Here is a 21,319-nt window from a genome sequence, read left to right as displayed (position 1 = left end):
GAAAGGTATAGAGGGCGTAGAATTCCTAAAATGCATTCAGCAGAACTTTTTTAGCCAGTACGTAGCAAGACCAACAAGGGAGGGGGTGGTTCTGGACTTAATTTTAGGAAATGAAGCTGGGCAGGTGGAGGGGGTATAGTGGGAGAGCATTTTGATGCGGGAGAGCATTTTGATGCTAGTGATCATAATTCAGTTAGATTTAGGGTACTTACGGAAAAGGACAAAGATAGACCAGGAATAAAAGTTCTCAATTGGGGAAAAGCCAATTTTGATAAGCTGAGAGGTGATTTAGCCAAAGTGGACTGGAAACAGCTACGTGAAGATAAATCAGTGTCAGAGCAGTGGGAGGCATTCAATGACGAGATCCTGAGGGTACAGAGCAAGTATGTTCCCTTAAAAAAAAGGGTGGGTCTAACAAATCTAGAGCTCCCTGGATGTCAAGGGACATACAGGGTAGGTTAAAGAAAAAAAGGGAAGCTTATGATAGATCTGCAGTGCTCAATAATGCAGAAACTCTAGAGGAGTACAGAAAGTGCAGGGCTGCAATTAAAAAGGAAATTAGGAATGCTAAGAGAGAGCATGAAAACATTTTGGCAAGTAAAATCAAGGAAAACCTAAAGATGTTTTATGAATACATTAAGAGCAAGAGGAAAACTAAAGAAAGAATAGGACCTATTAGAGACCATAAAGATAATCTGAGTGTGGAGGCGGAAGACGTGGGTGTGGTTCTTAATAAATACTTTGCGCCTGTTTTCACAAAAGAGAGGGGTGATGCAGACATTGCAATCAGGGAGGAGGAGTGTGAAATATTAGATGAAGTAAACATTGTCATGTATGTAACCACAATGTAACACCACTGTATTACTGTATACACTCAACCTAGATGCACACCTTGACCACAAGGGGTGAACTTGTGGGAGACACACTTACCTGATCACACAGGTATAAAAAGGGAGGTCCCACGCAGGGTCATGGTCTTTGGAGTCCTGGGAATAAAGAGTTAAGGTCACAGAGTGACCTTGCCCCCAGAATGTGCCACGTGTGGTTCATACTGTCGAGTAAGAACTTTACATTGGCGACGAGAAACGGAAATTCACGACCCACGAGAATGGCCACCGGTAGCACAGATGAACGGTACTGTATTGGGGAAGACTGGAACGATTTTGTCAAGAGGCTTCAGTAAAGCTTCGTTACGAAAGAATGGCTGGAAGATGCAGCGGCCGACAAGCGAAGGGCTCATCTTTTGACCAGCTGCGGACCAAAGACTTACATGCTCATGAAGGACTTACTAGCATCTGAAAAGCCGGCGGACAAAACCTTTGAAGAACTTAGCAAATTGATCAGGGAGCACCTCAAACCAGCAAGTAGTATACATATGGCCTGACACAGATTCTACACCCACCGATGTCGTGAAGGACAGAGCATACCAGACTTCGTAGCGGACCTCGGGCGTATGGCCAGCCTCTGTAAGTTCACAGACGCCTGCAGGGGGGAGATGCTAAGGGACTTCTTCATTGAGGGCATTGGTCATGCGGGAATTTTCCGCAAATTAATTGAGACCAAGGATTTGACCTTGGAAGCGGCGGCGTTGATAGCTCAAACTTTCATGGCGGGGGAGGAAGAGACGAAAATAATATACGCAATTCTGTCTCTAACGAGGCGATGGATCAGGGAGTCAACATCATCAATGCGACTCAGAGCCCCGCAGGTAGGCAGAGGCAGTCCGACACTCCCCAGGCAGCAATAGACCCCAGAGTAGGACTTAAACAGAGACAATGGCAGGCTGAATGGACATTCACACCATCACAGTGGACAATGCAGCCCGGGATGGGGCCATTGACATCTACTAATAGGGTACTTAAGAGCAGTCAAAGGGACAGTTAGCGCGGAATGCCTGGCCATAGTCCCTTTGTTCCCAACAATGGAAACTCTAACTCATGCTGGAGGTGGAGGGGAAAACACTCAGCTAGGTCTTGCAGATTTCAACAGTTTGTCTATAGGAAGTGCAATCTCAGTGGCCACTTAGCTCGAATGTGCAGGAAGTCTTCAACCAGACTAAAATATGAGACGGATGGACCAGAAGAGGGTTCTTTGAGGCAGGATGACTTTTGGGGCAAATCGATGGACGCCGAGGTTCAGCGAGTCCATGTGGCGAATATGGATACACCAAAACGCCACCAATGATGATGAGGGTTTTATTAAACGGTATCCCTGTACACATGGAGCTGGACACTAGGGCCAGCCAGTCACTCGTGGGCGTTCAGCAATTTGAGAAGCTATGGCCACTTAAAGCCAGTAGACCCAAATTCTCACATATTGAGACACAATTACGGACTTACACTAAAGAAATCATTCCGGTGCTAGGCAGTGCAATGTTGGCTGTCACACACAATAGGGTAGTGAATCGGCTGCCGCTCTGGATTGTCCCGGGCAATGGTCCTGCACTGTTGGGGAGGAGCTGGTTAGCCGAGATGAACTGGAAATGGGGAGATGTTCACGCAATGTCATCTGTGGAGCGATGTTCGTGCTCACAAGTCCTACAACAATTAGATTTTTTTTAATTATTTTTTTTTTAAATCCAATTTCGTTCCAGATCAACTCTAACGCCAAAGATCACTTTGCGCCAATGTGTTTGATCTTAGGCCAAAAGGCCGAGAGGCGAAGTTGCACCGTTCCTGGAAATATTGCAATACCAGGTCGGTGCATGGAGTGGACGGGGCATGCCCCTGATCCAGCTCCCTACAACAATTAGATTCACTATTCCAACCTGGCGTTGGGACTTTCAAAGGCACTAAAGTAGTAATACACATCACTCCGGATGCCAGGCCAGTGCACCACAAAGTCAGAGCGGTGTCGTATGTGATGCGGAAAAAGATTGAGAGCGAATTGTACCGGCTGTTGAGAGAGGGCATCATCTCGCCTGTTGAATTCAGCGACTGGGCGAGCCCCATCATTCCCGTCCTAAAAGCGGATGGCTCTGTCAGGATCTGTGGCGACTACAAGGCCATCATCAATCGGGTGTCCCTACAAGATCAATACCCGCTCCCGAGAGCGGAGGACCTCTTCGCCACTCTGGCAGGCGGCAAGCTGTTCACCAAGTTGGACCTCACTTCAGCCTATATGACCCAGGAACTGGCCGATGAATCTAAACTATTGACCACCATCACCATGCTCAAAGGTCTGTTCGTTTATAACAGGTGCCCATTTGGCATTCGATCAGCGGCCGCAATTTTTCAACGAAACATGGAAAGCCTGCTTAAATCCATTTCTGGAATGATCGTAATCCAGGACGACATCCTCATCACGGGTCGTGACACCGAGGAACACCTCCACAACCTGGAGGAGGTGCTACGCCGACTGGACCGGGTAGGCCTGTGACTCAAGAAGTCTAAATGTGTGTTCTTAGCTCCTGAGGTTGAGTTTCTGGGCAGGAGGGTTGCTGCAGATGGGATTCGGCCCACCAAATCTAAAACAGAGGCGATTCGACGAGCACCTTGGCCCTGCAACACATCAGAGCTGTGTTCATTCCTGGGATTGTTGAACTATTTTGGGAACATTCTGCCAAACTTGAGCACGTTGTTGGAGCCGCTACACGTGCTCCTGCATAAGGGTTGCGATTGGTTTTGGGGAGACTGTCAGGAACGGGCTTTTGATCGGGCGCGCAACCTACTTTGTTCAAACAAGTTGTTGACCCTGTACGACCCCTGTAAAAAATTGGTTCTGACATGTGACGCATCGTCCTATGGGGTTGGGTGCATGTTGCAGCAGCGCAATTCTGAGGGTCAACTACAACCTGTGGCTTATGCCTCCAGGTCGCTCTCTCAAGCAGAACGGGGATATGGGATGGTCGAGAAGGAAGCGCTTGCATGTGTCTATGGTGTAAAAAAAATGCATCAGTACCTCTTTGGTAGGAAGTTTGAATTAGAGACGGAACACAAGCCATTAATATTCCTGCTGTCAGACAGCAAGGCTATCAATGCCAACGCATCAGTTCGCATACAGCGATGGGCTCTCATGCTGGCTGCTTATGACTACTCCATCCGTCACCGGCCCGGCACTGAAAATTGCGCTGATGCGCTCAGCATGCTTCCACTGACCACCACTGAGGGGGCAGTGGAGCAAAGCGCTGAGATGGTCATGGCTGTCGATGCCTTTGACAGCGCAGGCTCCCCCATCACAGCCCACCAGATCAAAATCTGGACAAACAGAGATCCCCTCCTATCCCTGATTAAGAAATGTGTCCTGACTGGGGATTGGGCGCCCGCACACGGAGCATGCCCTGAGGAGGTCAGACCGTTCCACAGACGGATGGATAAGCTCTCCATCCAAGCCGATTGCCTACTATGGGGCAGCCCGATAGTTATGCCCCAGAAGGGCAGGGAGGCATTCATCAGGGAACTCCACAGCGAGCACCCAGGCATTGTGCTGGTGAAGGACATTGCCCGGTCACACGTTTGGTGGCCTGGAATTGATTCAGACCTGGAACACTGTGTTCGCAGGTGCCCCACTCAGCCCATGGCCCTGGCCTACCAGGCCATGGTCACACATTCACGTTGACTACGCAGGCCCGTTCATGGGAAAGATGTTCCTTATTGTGGTAGATGCGTACTCGAAATGGATCGAGTGCATTTTTTTTTTAATCGAGTGCATCATTCTGAATTCATGCACGTCATCCACCATCGTGGAAAGCCTACGTGCGATCTTCGCAACCCATGGCTTGCCGGACATCCTGGTTAGTGATAATGGCCCATGTTTCACAAGCTACGAATTCCGAGAGTTTATGTCGGGCAATGGCATCAACTACGTCAGGACTGCACCATTTAAGCCAGCCGCCAATGGCCAGGCGGAACGTGCGGTCCAAATCATTAAGCAAGGTCTGCTCAGGATTCAAGGACCCTTCCTACAATGCCGCCTATCGCATCTCCTGCTGGCCTATAGATCCCGACCACACTCGCTCACAGGAGTCCCGCCCGCAGAGCTACTAATGAAACGGACACTCAAAACTCGGTTGTCCCTCATTCACCCAGTCCTGACCGACATAGTTGAGGGCAAGCTCAAGTCACAAAATGAGTACCATGACCGTAATTCGAGGGGGAGATGTATAGAAATAAATGATCCTGTATTCGTCCTCAGTCACGCCATGGGGCCCAAATGGCTTGAGGGCATTGTAATTGACAAAGAGGGGAATAGGGTCATCGTGGTAAAACTCAACAATGATCAGATATGCCGGAAGCATCTAGACCAAGTAAAAAAAAAGTTCAGCATCGACACTGAGGAACCTGAAGTAGACCATGAGATGGAGCTCACAACACCGCCAGTGAATGAGCAACAAGAGCAATCAGAAGAATGCACAATCCCTGCGGTCAGCCTGGACAGGCCGGAATCACCACAGGTGACAGACACTCACGTTAGTGTCCAACAACCAGAACCCCAACTGCGGCGCTCCACGAGGGAGCGTAGACCACCTGAAAGACTAAACCTATGATCCCAATAAGACTTTGGGTGGGTGGGGGGGGGGGGAGGTGATGTCATGTATGTAACCACAATGTAACACCACTGTATTACTGTGTACACTCAACCTAGATCCAACCCTTGACCACAAGGGGTGAACTTGTGGGACACACTCCTTACCTGATCACACAAGTATAAAAAGGGAGGTCCCACGCAGGGTCATGGTCTTTGGAGTCCTGTGAATAAAGATTTAAGGTCACAGAGTGACCTTGTCCCCAGAATGTGTCTTGTGTGGTTTCATACTGTAGAATAAGGACTTTACAAACATAGTGAGAGAGGAAGCATTAAGGGGTTTTGCAGCTTTGAAAGTGGATAAACCCACAGAGCAGGATAAAATATATCCCAGGCTGTTCAGAAAAGCATAAGAGGAAATAGCAGAGGTTCTGACCATTATTTTCCAATCCTTTCTGGCTATAGGTGTGGTGCCGGAGAACGGGAGGACTGCTAACATTGTACCTTTGTTTAAAAAGGGAGAAAGGGATAGACCGAGTAATTACAGAGCAGTCAGCCTAACCTCAGTGGTGGGAAAATTATTGGAAAAAATTCTGAACGGCAGAATAAATCTTCATTTGGAAAGACACGGATTAATCAAGGACAGTCAGCATGGATTTGTTAAGGGAAGGTTGTGTCTGACTAACTTAACTGAATTTTTTGAGGAGGTAACCAGGAGGGTTGATGAGGGCAGTGCGTATGATGTAGTGTCTATGGATTTTACCAAAAGTTTTTGCTAAGGTCTCACATGGTAGACTGGTCACGAAACTAAAAGCCAGGGCTAAATGGCAAGTTGGATCCAAAATTGGCTCAGAGGCAGGAAGCAAAGGGTAATGGTTGATGGGGGTTTTTGTGACTGGAAGGCTGTATCCAGTGGGGTTCCGCAGGGCTCAGTACTATGTCCCTTTCTTTTTGTGGTATATATCAATGATTTAGACTTGAATGTAGGGAGTTGGATTACGAAGGTTGCAGATGATACCAAAATTGGCTGTGAGGTTGATAACGAAGAAGAAAGCTATAGACTGCAGGAAGATATCAATGGTCTGGTCAAGTGGGCAGAACAGTGGCAAATGGAATTCAATCCAGAGAAGTGTGAGGTAATGTATTTGGGGAGGGCTGACAATGCAAGGCAATACACATTAAATGGTAGGACACTGAGATATGTAGAGGAACAAAGGGACCTTGGAGTGCATGTCCACAGATCCCTGAAGGTAATAGGCCAGGTAGATAAAGTGGTTAAGAAGGCACACGGAATAGTTGCCTTTATTAGACGAGGCATAGAGTACAAGAGCAGGGAGGTTATGCTTGAACTGTATAAAACATGTTAAGCCACAGCTGGAGTACTGTGTGTAGATCTGGTCACCACATTACAGGAAGGATGTGATTGCACTAGAGAGGGTATAGAGGGAATTTATGAGGATGTTGACTGGACTGGAGAATTTTAGCTATGAGGAAAGATTGGATAGGCTGGATTTGTTTTTTTTGGAACAGAGGAGGATGAGGAGAGACCTTATTGAGGTGTATAACATTATGAGGGCCCAAGAGAGAGTGGATAGGAAGGACATATTTCCCTTAGCAGAGGGGTCAACAACCAATGGGTATAGATTTAAAGTAATTGGTAGGAGGTATAGAGGGGATTTGAGGGGATATGTCTTCACCCAGAGGGTGATGGGGGTCTGGAACTTACTGCCTGAAAGGGTGGTAGAGGCAGAAAACCTCTGAGTGAAGAAATTCCCCTCATCTCTGTCTTAAATGGCCGACCCCTTATCCTGAGACTGTGCCCCCTAGTTCTAGATTCTCCAGCCAGGGAAAACAACCTCTCAGCATCTCCCCTGTCAATCCGCATGTCGTGGGATTCGGCGAGCGGAGGAGGGGTGTGAATCGGTGAGCAGAGTGAATCGGTGAGCAGAGTGAATCGGTGAGAGGAGTGAATCGGTGAGGGGCGTGAATCGGTGAAGGGCGTGAATCGGTGAACAGAGTGAATCGGTGAGCGGAGGAGGGGAGTGAATCGGTGAGTGGAGTGAATCGGCGAGCGGAGGAGGGGAGTGAATCGGTGAGTGGAGGAGGTGCGAGGAGTGTCAACAGCAAGATCCGAAATCCGGCAAAACCCAAAAACCGGCATGGATTCGGTCCCAAGGATTCCAGATTTCAGACGTTGTACCTGTATATCCTTCCTTAGATACTGAGACCAAAACTGCACAGTACTTCAGGTGTGGTCTCACCAAGGCCTGTACAATTGTAGCAAGACTTCCTTACTCTTATACTCCAACCCTCAGATGTTGTCTGGCAGGCTCTTTGGACATTCTCTATTGGCCTATCAGTAGATATTACATTCATACATTCATTCATTCATTAGTGACCCATGGCACAGTTGGTAGCACTCTGGGTCAAGAAGGTTGAGGGTTCATAGGCCTGCTCCAGAGCATATAATCCAGGTTGACACTCCAGCACAGGGAGTACGGCACTGTCGGAATTGCCGTCTTCGGGATGGTAAACCGAGGACCCGTTTATCCTCTCAGCTGAATGTAAAAGATCTCATTGCAGAAGAGCAGAGAAGGTCTCCCCATTGTCCTGGCCAATATTTATTCCACAATCATCACGACTTAAACAGATTAACTGTTCATTGCTGTTTGTGGGAGCTTACTGTGCGAAAGTTGGTTGCCATGGTTCCTACATTACAACAGTGACTACACTTCAAAAGTATTTAAAGCGCTTCAGGACTTCATGCAAGGCGTGAAATAAATGCAAGTCTTTCAGGTATTTGTCAAATTTTGAGCAATTTTATTTAATCCCTTGTGCAAACATGCCAAAGTTTTCAAAACTTCTGAAGAAGCCATTGTCAGAGTCAGTGAAGCATTATATGATTTCTGATATGTGGGCGCCAACTCCGAGCTGGGCGCAGTCACTTCAACAAAAAAACCTGTTTTTTTCTCATTCAGTCAGATATAGTTTCCTCATCTGCTCATGTACGGGCCATGAAGAAAGATATTGCATTCTGCCCAGGTGCAAAACGCCTAATAAAAAACTTAACTTTATCAAAGAGTAAAATAACTCCTTTTAAAACCTTAAGCTGCACAAGGTCAATGTTAGAAGGCACCCCTCTGAAAGATTTGGCTTCTCATTAATTTTAGAGTGCAATTTGTTCTCAGTCCATGTGTACTGTTTCATGTTGGCAATTGTAATGTCACATTCTGAACAATTTAGCCCTACTAGGAAATTGTCTGGCTGCGATATTCAAAACATAAGACAAACAGCAATGCGATAATGACCAGATCACCTGTTTCAATTATGTTGAACACCGGGGAGAACTACCCTGCTCTTCTTTGAAATAGCGCAGGCGGATCTTTTCCGTCCACCTGAGAGGGCAGATAGGCTTTAATGCCTCATGCGAAGGGCCTCTGACAATGCAGCGCGCTCCCTCAGTACTGAGCTGAGAGTGCCAGCCAAGATTCTGTGCTCAAGCCGAGATTTTGTGCTCTGGAGTTGACTTGAATGAAGAAGTCCCTTCTGCCTGTATCATCTCAACTTTCCAGAAACAACTGCAATATGTGGTCTGAACAAAAAATATCATTGAGGAGGCCGAGAGTAAAACTGTGGTTATACTTTAAGTCCTGGTTTGGGTTCAATAACTGCTTAGAAAGACGTGCTGTTGGCAGACACAGAGTACTTATTTTCATGGATATGGCAGTGGCGCTGGAACTGGACTAACAGTTATGGCACAGTGGGTATCACAATTGTCTCTAAGTCAGGAGGTTGTAGGCTCAAGTCCCACTCCAGGAACATGAGCACATAAATCCAGGCTGACACTCCCAATGCGTTGCAGTGCTGCACTGTCAAAGGTGCTGTCTTTCGGATGAGTTGTTAAACCGAGGCACCATCTGCCCTCTCGGGTGGACGTAAAAGATCCCACGGCAGTATTTTGAAGAAGCGTGGGGGAGTTATCCCCGATGTCCTGGCCAATATTTATCCCTCAACCAACGTCACCGAAACAGATTATCTGGTCATTATCACATTGCTGTTTGCTGTGTGCAAATTAGCTGCCGCGTTTTCCATATTACAACAGTGACTACACTTCAAAAGTACTTCATTGGCTGGAAAGCGCTTTGAAATGTCCAATGGTCATGAAAGGCGCTACATAAATGCAAGTCTTTCTTTCTAACAATAAAGAGAACATGAGTTCAAATCCAACCCTAGCAGTTTGAGAATTTGAATTCAGTTTAACAAAACCTGGAACTAAGAAGCTGGAATCAGTAACAGTGACCATGAAGCAATCAAATTGCTGTAAAAACCCAACTGGTTCGCCAATGTCTAACTGGCTCACCAATGTCAGCCGTGGCTCAGTAGCCAACACTCTCATCTCTGAGTCAGAAGGTTGTGGGTTCAGCTCCCACTCCAGGGGCTTGAGCACATAAATCTAAGCTGACACCCCACCCCAGTACAGGGCTAAGAGAGCACTGCACTGTCAGAGGTGCCGTCTTTCAGAGGTGACGTTAAACCGAGGACCCTGTCTGCCCGCTCAGGTGGACGTAAAATATCCCATAGCACTATTTCGAAGAAGAGCAGGGGAGTTATCCCCGGTGTCCTGGCCAATATTTATCCCTCAACCAACATAACAAAAACACAGATTATCTGGTCATTATCACATTACTGTTTGTGGGAGCTTGCTGTGTGCAAATTAGCTGCCGCGTTTCCCACAGTACAACAGTGACTACACTTCCAAAAAAAGTACTTCATTGGCTGTAAATAGCTTCGGGACGTCCTGAGTTGGTGAAAGGCGCTATATAAATGCAAATTCTTTCTTTCTAATTGACTTGATCGAAATATCACAGACAACAAGAAAACATTGGCTAGATAACATCAATAAGTGCTCACCGGGGTCAGGATGACATAATCGCTTAACACAACCAACCGGCACTTCTGGTTCTTTGGACTGCTTGGTCTCAGTCTGTTTGCCTTGTTCAATACCAAACCTGCAGTGCCCTTCATGAATACTAAATGAGGTTGATTTTCATACAAATTAGTCAAAACACAATCTCTGAGAATGTGCAGCCAAGCCAGAACGTTATTTTAATCGGCTGAAAAGCGCTTTGGGATGTTCGGTGGTCGTGAATGGCGCTATATAAATGCAAGTCTTTTCTTTCTTTAGGGAAAGAAATCTGCTATCCTTACCCAGTCTGGGCCTATAGGTGACTCCAGTCCCGCACCAATAGGGTTGACTCTTAAGTGCACTAGCTAGCCACTTGGTTGTATCAGGAGCAGGACCCATCACCAACTTCTAATAGCAACTGCGGATGGGTAATAAATATGGCCTTGCCAGTGACACGGCCCCGGACACTGACCAGAGACAACAAAGCTAACAGGCATTTGAATCAGTGTTTGATTTTAAGTTCATCGAAAAGAGATTGAGAGTAAATACTATTGTGTTCCGAACACAGATGAGGCTGCACACAGGGAGATTAAAGTATTAGTGACCTCAGTCTTTAATAAGACACTCCAGAGTGAGGAACAGGCCTTCGGGGCCGGCTTATATACAGTGCTCCCAAGGGATGCCGGGATCCCTTGGGACTTCAGGGGATGAGCTCCCTGGAACATGGGAGTGCATGCTTTACAGATACACAACATCACTCCCCCTCAAAGTCAAAGTGAAAACTATTTACAAGGTGAGGCGGTCGGGAGCCTTTCTTTCCCTGGTGGACCGCCTCGGTACAAATGTCTATTCTGCTGTGTTGGCTGTGACCTCGCTGGGCTGGTGTGTTGTTGGCCCTGCAGGGCTGCTGGGTGAGCCTGGCCTTGCTGGGCTGTTGGGCGTGATGGGTTTGATTTCCTGGTCCGGCGTGGTGTCGTTGATCCTTTGGGTGTGTGTTGTGGGCTCAAAAAAGATGGTGTCTGTTGTGGGTTGTTCAGGGCAGTCTGTGAACCGCAGCCTCGTTTGGTCCAGACGCTTTCTGCAAATTTGTCCACTGTCTAGTTTGACTACAAATACCCTATTATGTTCTTTAGCTATCACCGTGCCCACGATCCACTTGGGACCATGTCCATAGTTTAGCACATACACAGGGTCATTCAGATCAATTTCCCGTGACACAGTGGCGCGACCATCATTCACATTTTGTTGCTGCCGCCTGCTCTCTACCTGACCATGCACGTTGGGGTGAACCAGCGAGAGTCTGGTTTTAAGTATTCTTTTCATGAGTAGCTCAGCCGGGGGCACCCCTGTGAGCAAGTGGGGTCTCGTGCGGTAGCTGAGCAGTATTCGGGACAGGCGGGTTTGGAGTGAGCCTTCTGTGACTCGTTTAAGGCTCTGTTTGATTGTTTGTACTGCCCGCTCTGCCTACCCATTGGAGGCTGGTTTAAACGGGGCCGAGGTGACATGCTTGATCCCATTGCGGGTCATGATTTCTTTAAATTCAGCACTGGTGAAACATGGCCTGTTGTCACTGACCAGTATGTCAGGCAGGCAGTGGGTGGCAAACATGGCCCTCAGGCTTTCAATGGTGGCGGTGGCGGTGCTTCCCGACATTATTTCACATTCAATCCATTTTGAAAAAGCATCCACCACCACCAGGAACATTTTACCGAGAAATGGGCCTGCATATTCGACATGGATCCTCGACCATGGTCTGGAGGGCCAGGACCACAAACTTAGTGGTGCCTCTCTGGGCGCGTTGCTCAACTGAGCACACACGCTGCATTGCTGTACACAGGACTCTAAGTCAGAGTCGATACCGGGCCACCACACGTGGGATCTGGCTATCGCTTTCATCATTACTATACCTGTGTGTGTGCTGTGGAGATCCGAGATGAATGTCTCCCTACTCTTTTTTGGTAGCACTACGCAGTTACCCCACAACAGGCAGTCTGCCTGAATGGACAGCTCGTCCTTTCGCCGCTGGAACGGCTTGATTGGCTCTTGCATTTCAACGGGGATGCTGGCCCAGCTCCCATACAGTACACAGTTTTTTACTACGGACAGCAGAGGATCTTGGCTGGTCCAAGTCCTAATCTGGCGGGCCGTGACAGGTGATTTATCATTTTCAAACGCTTCCATGACCATCAACAAGTCTGCTGGCTGCGCCACCATCAACAAGTTTGCAGGCTGCGCCATTTCCACCCCCGTGGTGGGCAATGGTAGCCGACTGAGAGCATCCGCACAGTTCTCGGTGCCTGGCCTGTGGCAGATGGTATAGTTATACGCTGATAGCGCGAGTGCCCACCTTTGTATGCGGGCTGAGGCATTAGTATTTATCCCCTTGTTTTCAGCGAACAGGGATGTGAGGGGCTTGTGATCGATTTCCAGCTCAAATTTGAGGCCAAACAGGTTACTGATGCATTTTCTTTACTCCAAACACACACGCGAATGTCTCTTTCTCAATCATGCCGTAGGCCCTCTCGGCCTTAGACAAGCTCCTAGAAGCATAGGCGACAGGTTGCAACTTCCCCGCAACGTTAGCTTGTTGTAATACACACCCGACTCCGTACAACGATGCGTCACATGCTAGCACAAGTCTTTTGCACGGGTTATACAATACAAGCAGCTTGTTGGAGCATAAAATGTTTCTGGCTTTCTCAAAAGCAATTGCTTGATTTTTCTCCTCATACACAGTTCTCACCTTTGCGCAATAACACATGTAGGGGCTCTAAAAGGGTGCTTAACCCCGATAGGAAGTTACCAAAATAGTTGAGGAGTCCCAGGAACGACCGCAGCTCCGTGACGTTCTGTGGCCTGGGCGTGTTCCTGTTAGCCTCTGTCTTGGCGTCTGTGGGCCGAATGCCGTCCGCCGCGATCTTTCTCCCCAAAATCTCCACTTCTGTTGCCATGAAGACGCATTTCGACCTCTTCAGTCGCAGCCCTACGCGATCCAGTCGCTGGAGGACCTCCTCCAGGTTTTGTAGGTGCTCGGCAGTGTCCCGACCCGTGACCAATATGTCGTCCTGAAAGACCACCATGTGTGGTACCGACTTGAGTAGGCTCTCCATGCTTCTCTGGAAGATCGCTGCAGCCGACCGAATTCCAAACGGGCATTTGTTGTTGATGAACAGTCCCTTGTGCGTGTTGATGCAGGTGAGGCCCTTCGAAGACTCCTCCAGCTCCTGCGTCATGTAGGCCGAAGTCAGGTCGAGCTTGGTGAACGTCTTGCCTCCTGCCAACATCGCAAATAGGTTGTCTGCCTTAGGTAGCAGGTATTGATCCTGTAGCGAGAAACGATTAATAGTTACTTTATAATCGCCGCAAATCCTGACTGTGCCATCAATTTTGAGTACTGGAACAATCGGGCTGGCCCACTCGCTGAATTCCACTGGGGAGATGATGCCCTCATGTTGCACCCACTCCAGCTCGATTTCCACTCTCTTCCTCATCATTTGAGGTATCGCTCGCACCTTGTGATGAATAGGTCGTGCCTCTGGGACCAAGTGGATCCGCACCTTCGCCCCGGAAAGGTTTCCAATGCCTGGCTCAAAAAGGGAAGGAAATTTGTTAAGAATCTGGGTACATGAGGCCTCATCGACATGTGATAGTGCTCAGATGTCATCCCAGTTCCAGCGGATTTTGCCCAGCCAGCTCCTTCCAAGCAGTGTGGGGCCATCGCCCTCGACAATCCAGAGTGGCAGTTCGTGCACCGTGCCCTCGTAGGTGACCTTAACCATGGCGCTGCCCAGGACAGTGATAAGCTATTTGGTGTACGTTCTCAGTTTCGTGTGGATGGGGCTCAGGGTTGGTCTGAATGCCTTGTTGCACCACAGTCTCTCAAACATCTTTTTACTCATGGTGGATTGGCTACCGCCAGTGTCCAGTTCCATGGCTACGGGTAAGTCATTCAATTTTACATTTAGCATTATAGCTGGACATTTCGTCGAAAATGTGTGCACCCCGTGTACTTCAGCATCTGCATCATCTCTCTGAGTTTTGACCCACCATGGATCTCTGCCACGTGGTGGTTAGCAAGTTTTGCAGAGCTTGCAGCTCATTTGCAAGCTCACTGGAGGTGTCCCATTGTCCCACAGCTCTTGCAAACATACCTTTTGAAGCGGCATTAATAAGCTGAATAGAAGCCTCTACAATGCCAACAAGGTGTGAATTGCCTTGCACTCATCCTTTGTTGAGGACTCTGAGTCATCTGGGTCACCTGAGGTCTGCTGGCAGTTGCAGACTTGTGGTTTCTGCTCTGTACATTTCTGCTCGCAAACACAGTTCCAGTTAATTTATGAACATTGCTAGCACTTGTGTGCTGAGAGATTTGCTTGGTGTTATCACTGGTGAACATAAACGCCTGTGCTATCGCAATGGCCTTACTGAGGGTCGGTGTCTCTACAGTCAAAAGTTTTCGTAGGATGGTCTCGTGGCCAATGCCCAGCACATAAAAGTCTCTGAGCATTTGATCCAGGTAGCCATCAAACCCTCACTGTCCTGCAAGTCGCCTTAGCTCGGCGACGTAGCTCGCCACTTCCTGACCCTCAGATCACTGGCACGTGTAGAACCGATACCTCGCCATCAGCACGCTCTCCCTCAGGTTAAGATGCTCTCGAACCAGTGTACACAGCTCCTCATATGACTTATCTGTGGGTTTCACCGGAGCCAGAAGATTTTTCATGAGGCTGTAGGTCGGTGCCCCGCAGACTGTGAGGAGGACCACTCTCCTTTAAGCAGCACTTCCTTCTCTGTCCAGCTCGTTGGCTACAATGTACTGGTCTAGCCGTTCGACATAAGCTTCCCAGTCCTCACCCTCCGAGAACTTCTCCAGGATGCCCACAGTTTGCTGCATCTTTGCGTTGGATTCGTATTCTCGTTGCCAGTTGTTGTGTTCCGAACACAGATGAGGCTGCACACAGGGAGGTTAAAATAACAGTGACCTCAGTCTTTAATAAGACACTCCAGAGTGACTAACAGGCCTTAGGGGCCGGCTTATATACAATGCTCCCAAGAGATGCTGGGATCCCTTGGGACTTCAGGGGATGAGCTCCCTGGTGGCGGAACATGGGAGTGCATGCTTTACAGATACACAACAAATACAAGGTGGCTTTCAACAGAACAAAGCTGAAACTGTTTCGAGTGATAGAAAATGATAATGTGTAGCAAAAATAGAGTTGATTCTCAACATGTTCAGCAAATCGTAAAAGAAAAAAAAGACTTGCCATATCGCGCCTTCCACAACCACCGGATTTCTCAAAGCGCTTTACAGCCAATGGAGTACTTTTGGAGTGCAGTCACTGTTGTAACAAATGTTTTATTTGAACAAATATTTTGTAACGGTCTTCACGGTAGAAGACAATAAAAACATCCCAACAGTGGATAATCAAGGGACTGTAGGGAGGAAGGAACTTAATACAATCACTATCACTAAAGAAGAGTACTCGGTAAAATAATTGGGACTAAAGGCAGACAAGTCCCCTGGACCTGATGGCTTGCATTATAGAGTCTTAATGAAAGTGGATGCATTGGCTGTAATCTACCAAAATGCCCTGGATTCTGGGAAAGTCCCAACGGATTGGAAAACCGCAAATGTAACATTCATATTTAAAACAGGAGGCAGACAGAAAACAGAAACCAAAGACCAATTGGCCTAACATCTGTCATTGGGAAAATGCTGGAGCCCATTATTGAGGAAGCAGTAGCAGGACATTTGGAAAAGCAGGATTCAATCAAGCAGAGTTAACATGGTTATATGAAAGTTTGACAAATTTGCTGGAGTTCTTTGAGGATGTAACGAGCAGGGTGGATAAGGGGGAACCAGTGGATGTGGTGTATTTGGATTTTCAGAAGGCATTCGATATGATGCCACATAAAAGGTTACTGCACAAGATAAAAGTTCACAGGGGTAATATATCAGCACGGATAGAGGACTGGCTAACTAACAGAAAACAGAGAGTCAGGATAAATAGCTCATTTCCGGATGGCAAACAGTAACTAGTGGGGTGCCGCAGGGATTGGTGCTGGGCCTCAACTATTTACAATCTATATTATTGACTTGGATAAAGGGTCCGAGTGTAATGTAGCCAAGTTTGCTGATGATACAAAGATGGGTGGGAAATCAAATTGTGAGGAGGACACAAAACATCTGCAAAGGGATATAGACAGGCTAAGTGAGTGGGCAAAAGTTTGGCAGATGAAGTATAATGTGGGAAAATGTGAGGTGATCCACTTTGGCAGAAACAATAGAAAAGCAAATTATAATTTAAGTGGAGAAAAATTGCAAAGTGCTGCAGTACAGAGGGACCTGGGGGTCCTTGTGCATGAAACACAAAAAGTTAGTATTCAGGTACAGCAAGTAATCAGGAAGGCAAATGGAATGTTGGCCTTTATTGCAAGGGGGATAGAGTATAAAAGCAGAGAAGTCCTGCTGCAACTGTACAGGGTATTGGTGAGACCACACCTGGAGTACTGCATACAGTTCTTGGTCTCTGTTTTTAAGGAAGGATATACTTGCATTGGAGGCTGTTCAGAGAAGGTTCACTAAGTTGATTCCGGAGATGAGTGGGTTGACTTATGAAGATAGGTTGCGTAGGTTGGGCCTATACTCATTGGAGTTCAGAAGATACTGAGGAGGCTCGACAAGGTGGATGCAGAGAGGATATTTCCACTCATAGGGGGATCTAAAACTAGGGGATATAGTCTCAGAATAAGGGGCCGTCCATTTAAAACTGAGATGAGGAGACATTTCTTCTCTCAGAGGATTGTAAATCTGTGGAATTCTCTGCCCCAGAGAGCTGTGGAGGCTGGGTCATTGAATATATTTAAGGCGGAGATCGACAGATTTTTGAGCAATATGGGAATAAAGGGTTATGGGGAGCGGGCAGGGAAGTGGAGCTGAGTCCATTATCAGATCAGCCATGATCTTATTAAATGGCAGAGCAGACTCGAGGGGCAAAATGGCCTACTCCTGCTCCTATTTCTTATGTTCTTATTATGTAATGTGGGAAATGCAGCAGCCAATTTGCGCACAGCAAGCTCCCACAAACAGCAATGTGATAATGACCAGATAATCTATTTTTGTATGTTGATTGAGGGATAAATATTGGCCAGGACATCGGGGATAAATCACCTGCTCTTCTTCGAAATAGTGCTATGGGATCTTTTACGTCCACCCGGGAGGGCAGACGGGGCCTCGGTTTAACATCACACCTGAATGATGGCACCTCTGGCAGTGCAGCACTCCCTCAGAACCACACTGGAATGTCAGCCTCGATTTTGTGCTCAGGTCCCTGGAGTGGGACTTGAACCCACAACCTTCTGACTCAGAGGTGATTGTGCTACCCACTCAGCCACAGCTGACAAATTTCAGAGGCGCGGTCCCTGATAGCTCTTTAGTTTTTACAACGCAATTGGCATCTGCTACCTTTTAGTAGTTTTGTTGCAAAATAACGCTGACACTTTGTTGGCAAGATGCAGACTCCGTGGCCCTTCGCTGCTGATAAAGAAGGAAAACTGATCAGATTATGTTTATGTCTGCTTCCAGTGCGATGTGCTACTTTTAGCTGCGTGTACTGGATTATATATATGAAATGCCTTATGAAATCCTTGGGCCTAGTTCCAGCACAGCAAAGCCATATCTGTTTATCCAATGTCATTGCCCCCTTCCCTAATGCTCTGGTTATGCTTCATTTTCGAGGTCAGATAGAGATTCAAACTCAAAATTGCAGCGTATGCGGCCAATTTATGAATTCTGAGTCGTTGCCGATGCATAAAAGACTTGCTCACTGCCCAGTTTTCCAGGTAACTGGTTTGGATGCATTTTTAATGCATAAAGCTGAACTAAAAGGGACGTGAAGATCAGTGCAAAGTTTGACCTGCGTTGCCGCAGTTGAGTAACACGTTCACTACTCTTGCTACCCTTCTCACTCCAGTGCAGTACTGAGGGAGACATTAAACAGAGCCTGCACCTCAGGTGGACCTAAAAGATCCCACGGCACTGTTTTGAAGAAAAACAGGGAAGTTCTCCTGACCAATATTTATCTCTCAACCAACATCGCAACACAGATTATCTGGTCATTATCACATTTCTGTTTATGGGAGCTTGCTGTGCGCATATTGGCTGCCGTGTTTCCTGCATTACAACAGTGACTACACTTCAAATGTATTTCATTGGCTATAATGTGCTTTTGGATGTCCTGAGGTTGTTAAAGGTGCTATATAAATGCATGTTCACTCTTTTTTTATGAGATCTTCATCATTTGCCTGGGTCAATAGAATTAGGAAGACAAGGCTTTGTTTTAATATCACATCTAAATTCAGCACTTTCAATTATGCAGCTTCCTCAGCATTGCCCGGCAATGTCTTTCTTCATGATCCAGTGATTAGTTTTATGTATATCTTCAGTTGATTGTCTTGCATTCTAAACATCTACTCACTTCTTACCATCTTTCTTATTTCTAACTAGGCCTTGTCTATTGCGAAGACCCACATAAGCAACAGATAAAGAAAGACTTGGATTTATATAGCGACTACTAGACATCTCAAAGCACTTTACAACCAATTAAGTATTTTGGAGTGTAGTCACTGTTGTAATATAGGCACACCGCAGCCAATTTGCGCACCGCAAGCTCCCACAAACAGCAATGTGATATTGACCAGATAACCTGTTTTTTCAGGGATAAATATTGGCCAGGACACTGGGGATAACTCTCCTGCTCTTCTTCGAAATAGTGCCGTGGGATGTTTTGGAGCCACTGGAGAGAACAGACAGGACCTCAGTTTAACGTCTCATCTGAAAGACAGCACCTCCGACAGTGCAGCACTCCCTCAGCACTGCACTGGAGTGTCAGCCTGTTTTTTTTTGTGCTTTGGAACCCACAAACTTCTGACTCCGGGGCGAGTGTGCCACTCACTAAACCACAGTTGACAGATAGCAGGGGCCTTCAACATTTTTCAGGGAGAGTGCTGCAAATCATGGTTAATACTAACTGGTGACAATGATACCAGTTAAAAACTGCAACAGCCCTTTGCTTTCTGTTTTCCCCTCAGTCCCACCCCCACAAAATCTTTTGGCTTTTAACTTTCCGCAGGGGTGGAAGGAGCCACAGCTTCATTTCCCCACAGCCCAACCCTTCAAGATCATTGCACTACACTACAATAGCATTGCTGCTGGCAAACCAGACAGGAATAGGAAGTAGATTTTTTTTTTAAATCTTCAAATTCTTCCTGTGCAAATTCATGCCTTTCTGGATCTGGCTATTGTAATGTATTTGCTTCATGGGTTCTTTGCTTAAGAATTCGTAGCAACACATTGCTATTCAGAACTAGTTGGTTTCTTAACGAAGGTTTAACAATCGCACTACACATTACCAGTTCATCCACTAGGCTCACAACTGCATACGCATCGTGCATGACCTAGACCCAACTGACTGGGGTTTTATTGAGTCTTGTGAACATCACATGACTGGCTACCCCATTCACAATGCAAAAGCTCTACAACTATTTTCATATAACATTAAATCAAGTGCCCCCTTTTGTAAAGGCACCAAAACCCACAAATTAACAATGCAACTTTGTCAAATCAAATTAAAATTTGGTTGCCAGGGAAGATGATGCACTCCAGTCCCTCCGGTGCCCCACCTCTCGCAGAAGAACGCGAGCATACCAGTGAAAACTGCGTGCTCCATCTCCAGGGACACCCTGGCGCAAACGTAGCCACGGAAGAGAGGCAGGCAGTCGGGCTGAACGACTCTCTTGACCATCCGCTGCCCGGACCGGTTAATGACCACCTTGGCCATGCCCAGGAGCAGCAACAGCTCTACAAACCTGTGAGCATACTCACAGGTGCATATATTACAGCTATCTTCCACAGTGTCTCAGGCCAAACTGGCCAACTAAGCCTTCTGCAGCCACCTGAGTCAGATGCACCATCTGGCTGAGTTTGCACGACGCCCACGATTTTACTCATGTTGAGATCTGTGGGGGTAGCACTACAGGGACACCTAGGAAGCTTTGCACTAGACAATCTTTTTGCTGTCATGCAGCATCAGTGAGAAGTTGGTTTGGACCTTGGGAGGCAGCCTGAGAGAAGTGCAATGCTGTGCTGTCTCTAACATAGCCAGCTACAGTGATTTGCATAACCATGCAAGTTTGGCAAGGATCCATGTCTTCGACACTGGGGAGAGAGAGCTTGAGCATACCTTTTCTGACGGGAATGATTGGGGATCCATCTGCAAAGTTATCTCAATCTCAGTGTTATCTTCAAAAGATAACAGGGGCGAAATTCCCCAGTGGCCTGTTTGGGGCAGTAACCGAGTCGGGGCGGAACTTCCTACACCCAGCGCGGAACTCCCGCCCCGGCTGCGAAATTGTGGTTAATGCCCCTCACAGGAAGAGGAGTACAATGTTGCGCGCTCCACTTCCTGTTGGGGTGGGTTCTGGGTCGATACGCAGCTGCTCCGCCAGGCGCTGACTCATTTCAACAGCCCTCCCCTTCCGTTAAAGGGGAGGGCCGCTGTGCACGCTGCCAGGCCTCTGATGGCCTCCCTGGGCCACCAGGGTGGCATGGTGCCAAGGCCACAGCCTGGCCACGGAGTGCCGGGCTGCACGATGGTGGCCCGGACCATGCCATGGAAATTGAGTCGGCCAAGACTATAAAATGGCGGCGCGGGGCACTCCCCACCTCCTCTTTAACTTCCGCCCCGCGAGCGGATGTCGGCCCGGTTCGCGACCCGCGAGGCTGGCGTTGACACCACTTGCGGCAACCTGGCAGGGTGCTGGCCAATTTTGGCGTGAGGCGGAAAGGGGTTGCCACAGGGCGCTATAGGATTTGTGCGTATGGCGATGACATCATTGTCAGTTGCACAGCGGCCTGGGGTGCTACTAGCAGGGCACATGCCACCGTATCAG

General features: G+C 47.6%; 1 protein-coding gene and 1 pseudogene across 1 annotated transcript in view; both read right to left on the bottom strand.

Annotated features, from left to right (window-relative positions):
* The window catches only part of aadac (arylacetamide deacetylase), a 79,292-nt gene that overhangs the window by 52,924 nt on the left and 5,049 nt on the right, over positions 1–21,319 (bottom strand). The gene's annotated exons all lie outside the window — the stretch shown is intronic.
* On the bottom strand, positions 2,660–2,804 carry LOC139266463 (U2 spliceosomal RNA; annotated as a pseudogene).

The sequence above is a fragment of the Pristiophorus japonicus genome, chromosome 6 (assembly GCF_044704955.1).
Source record: "Pristiophorus japonicus isolate sPriJap1 chromosome 6, sPriJap1.hap1, whole genome shotgun sequence".
Taxonomy (NCBI): Eukaryota; Metazoa; Chordata; class Chondrichthyes; family Pristiophoridae; genus Pristiophorus; species Pristiophorus japonicus.
This window is presented reverse-complemented; position numbering and strand designations above follow the sequence as displayed.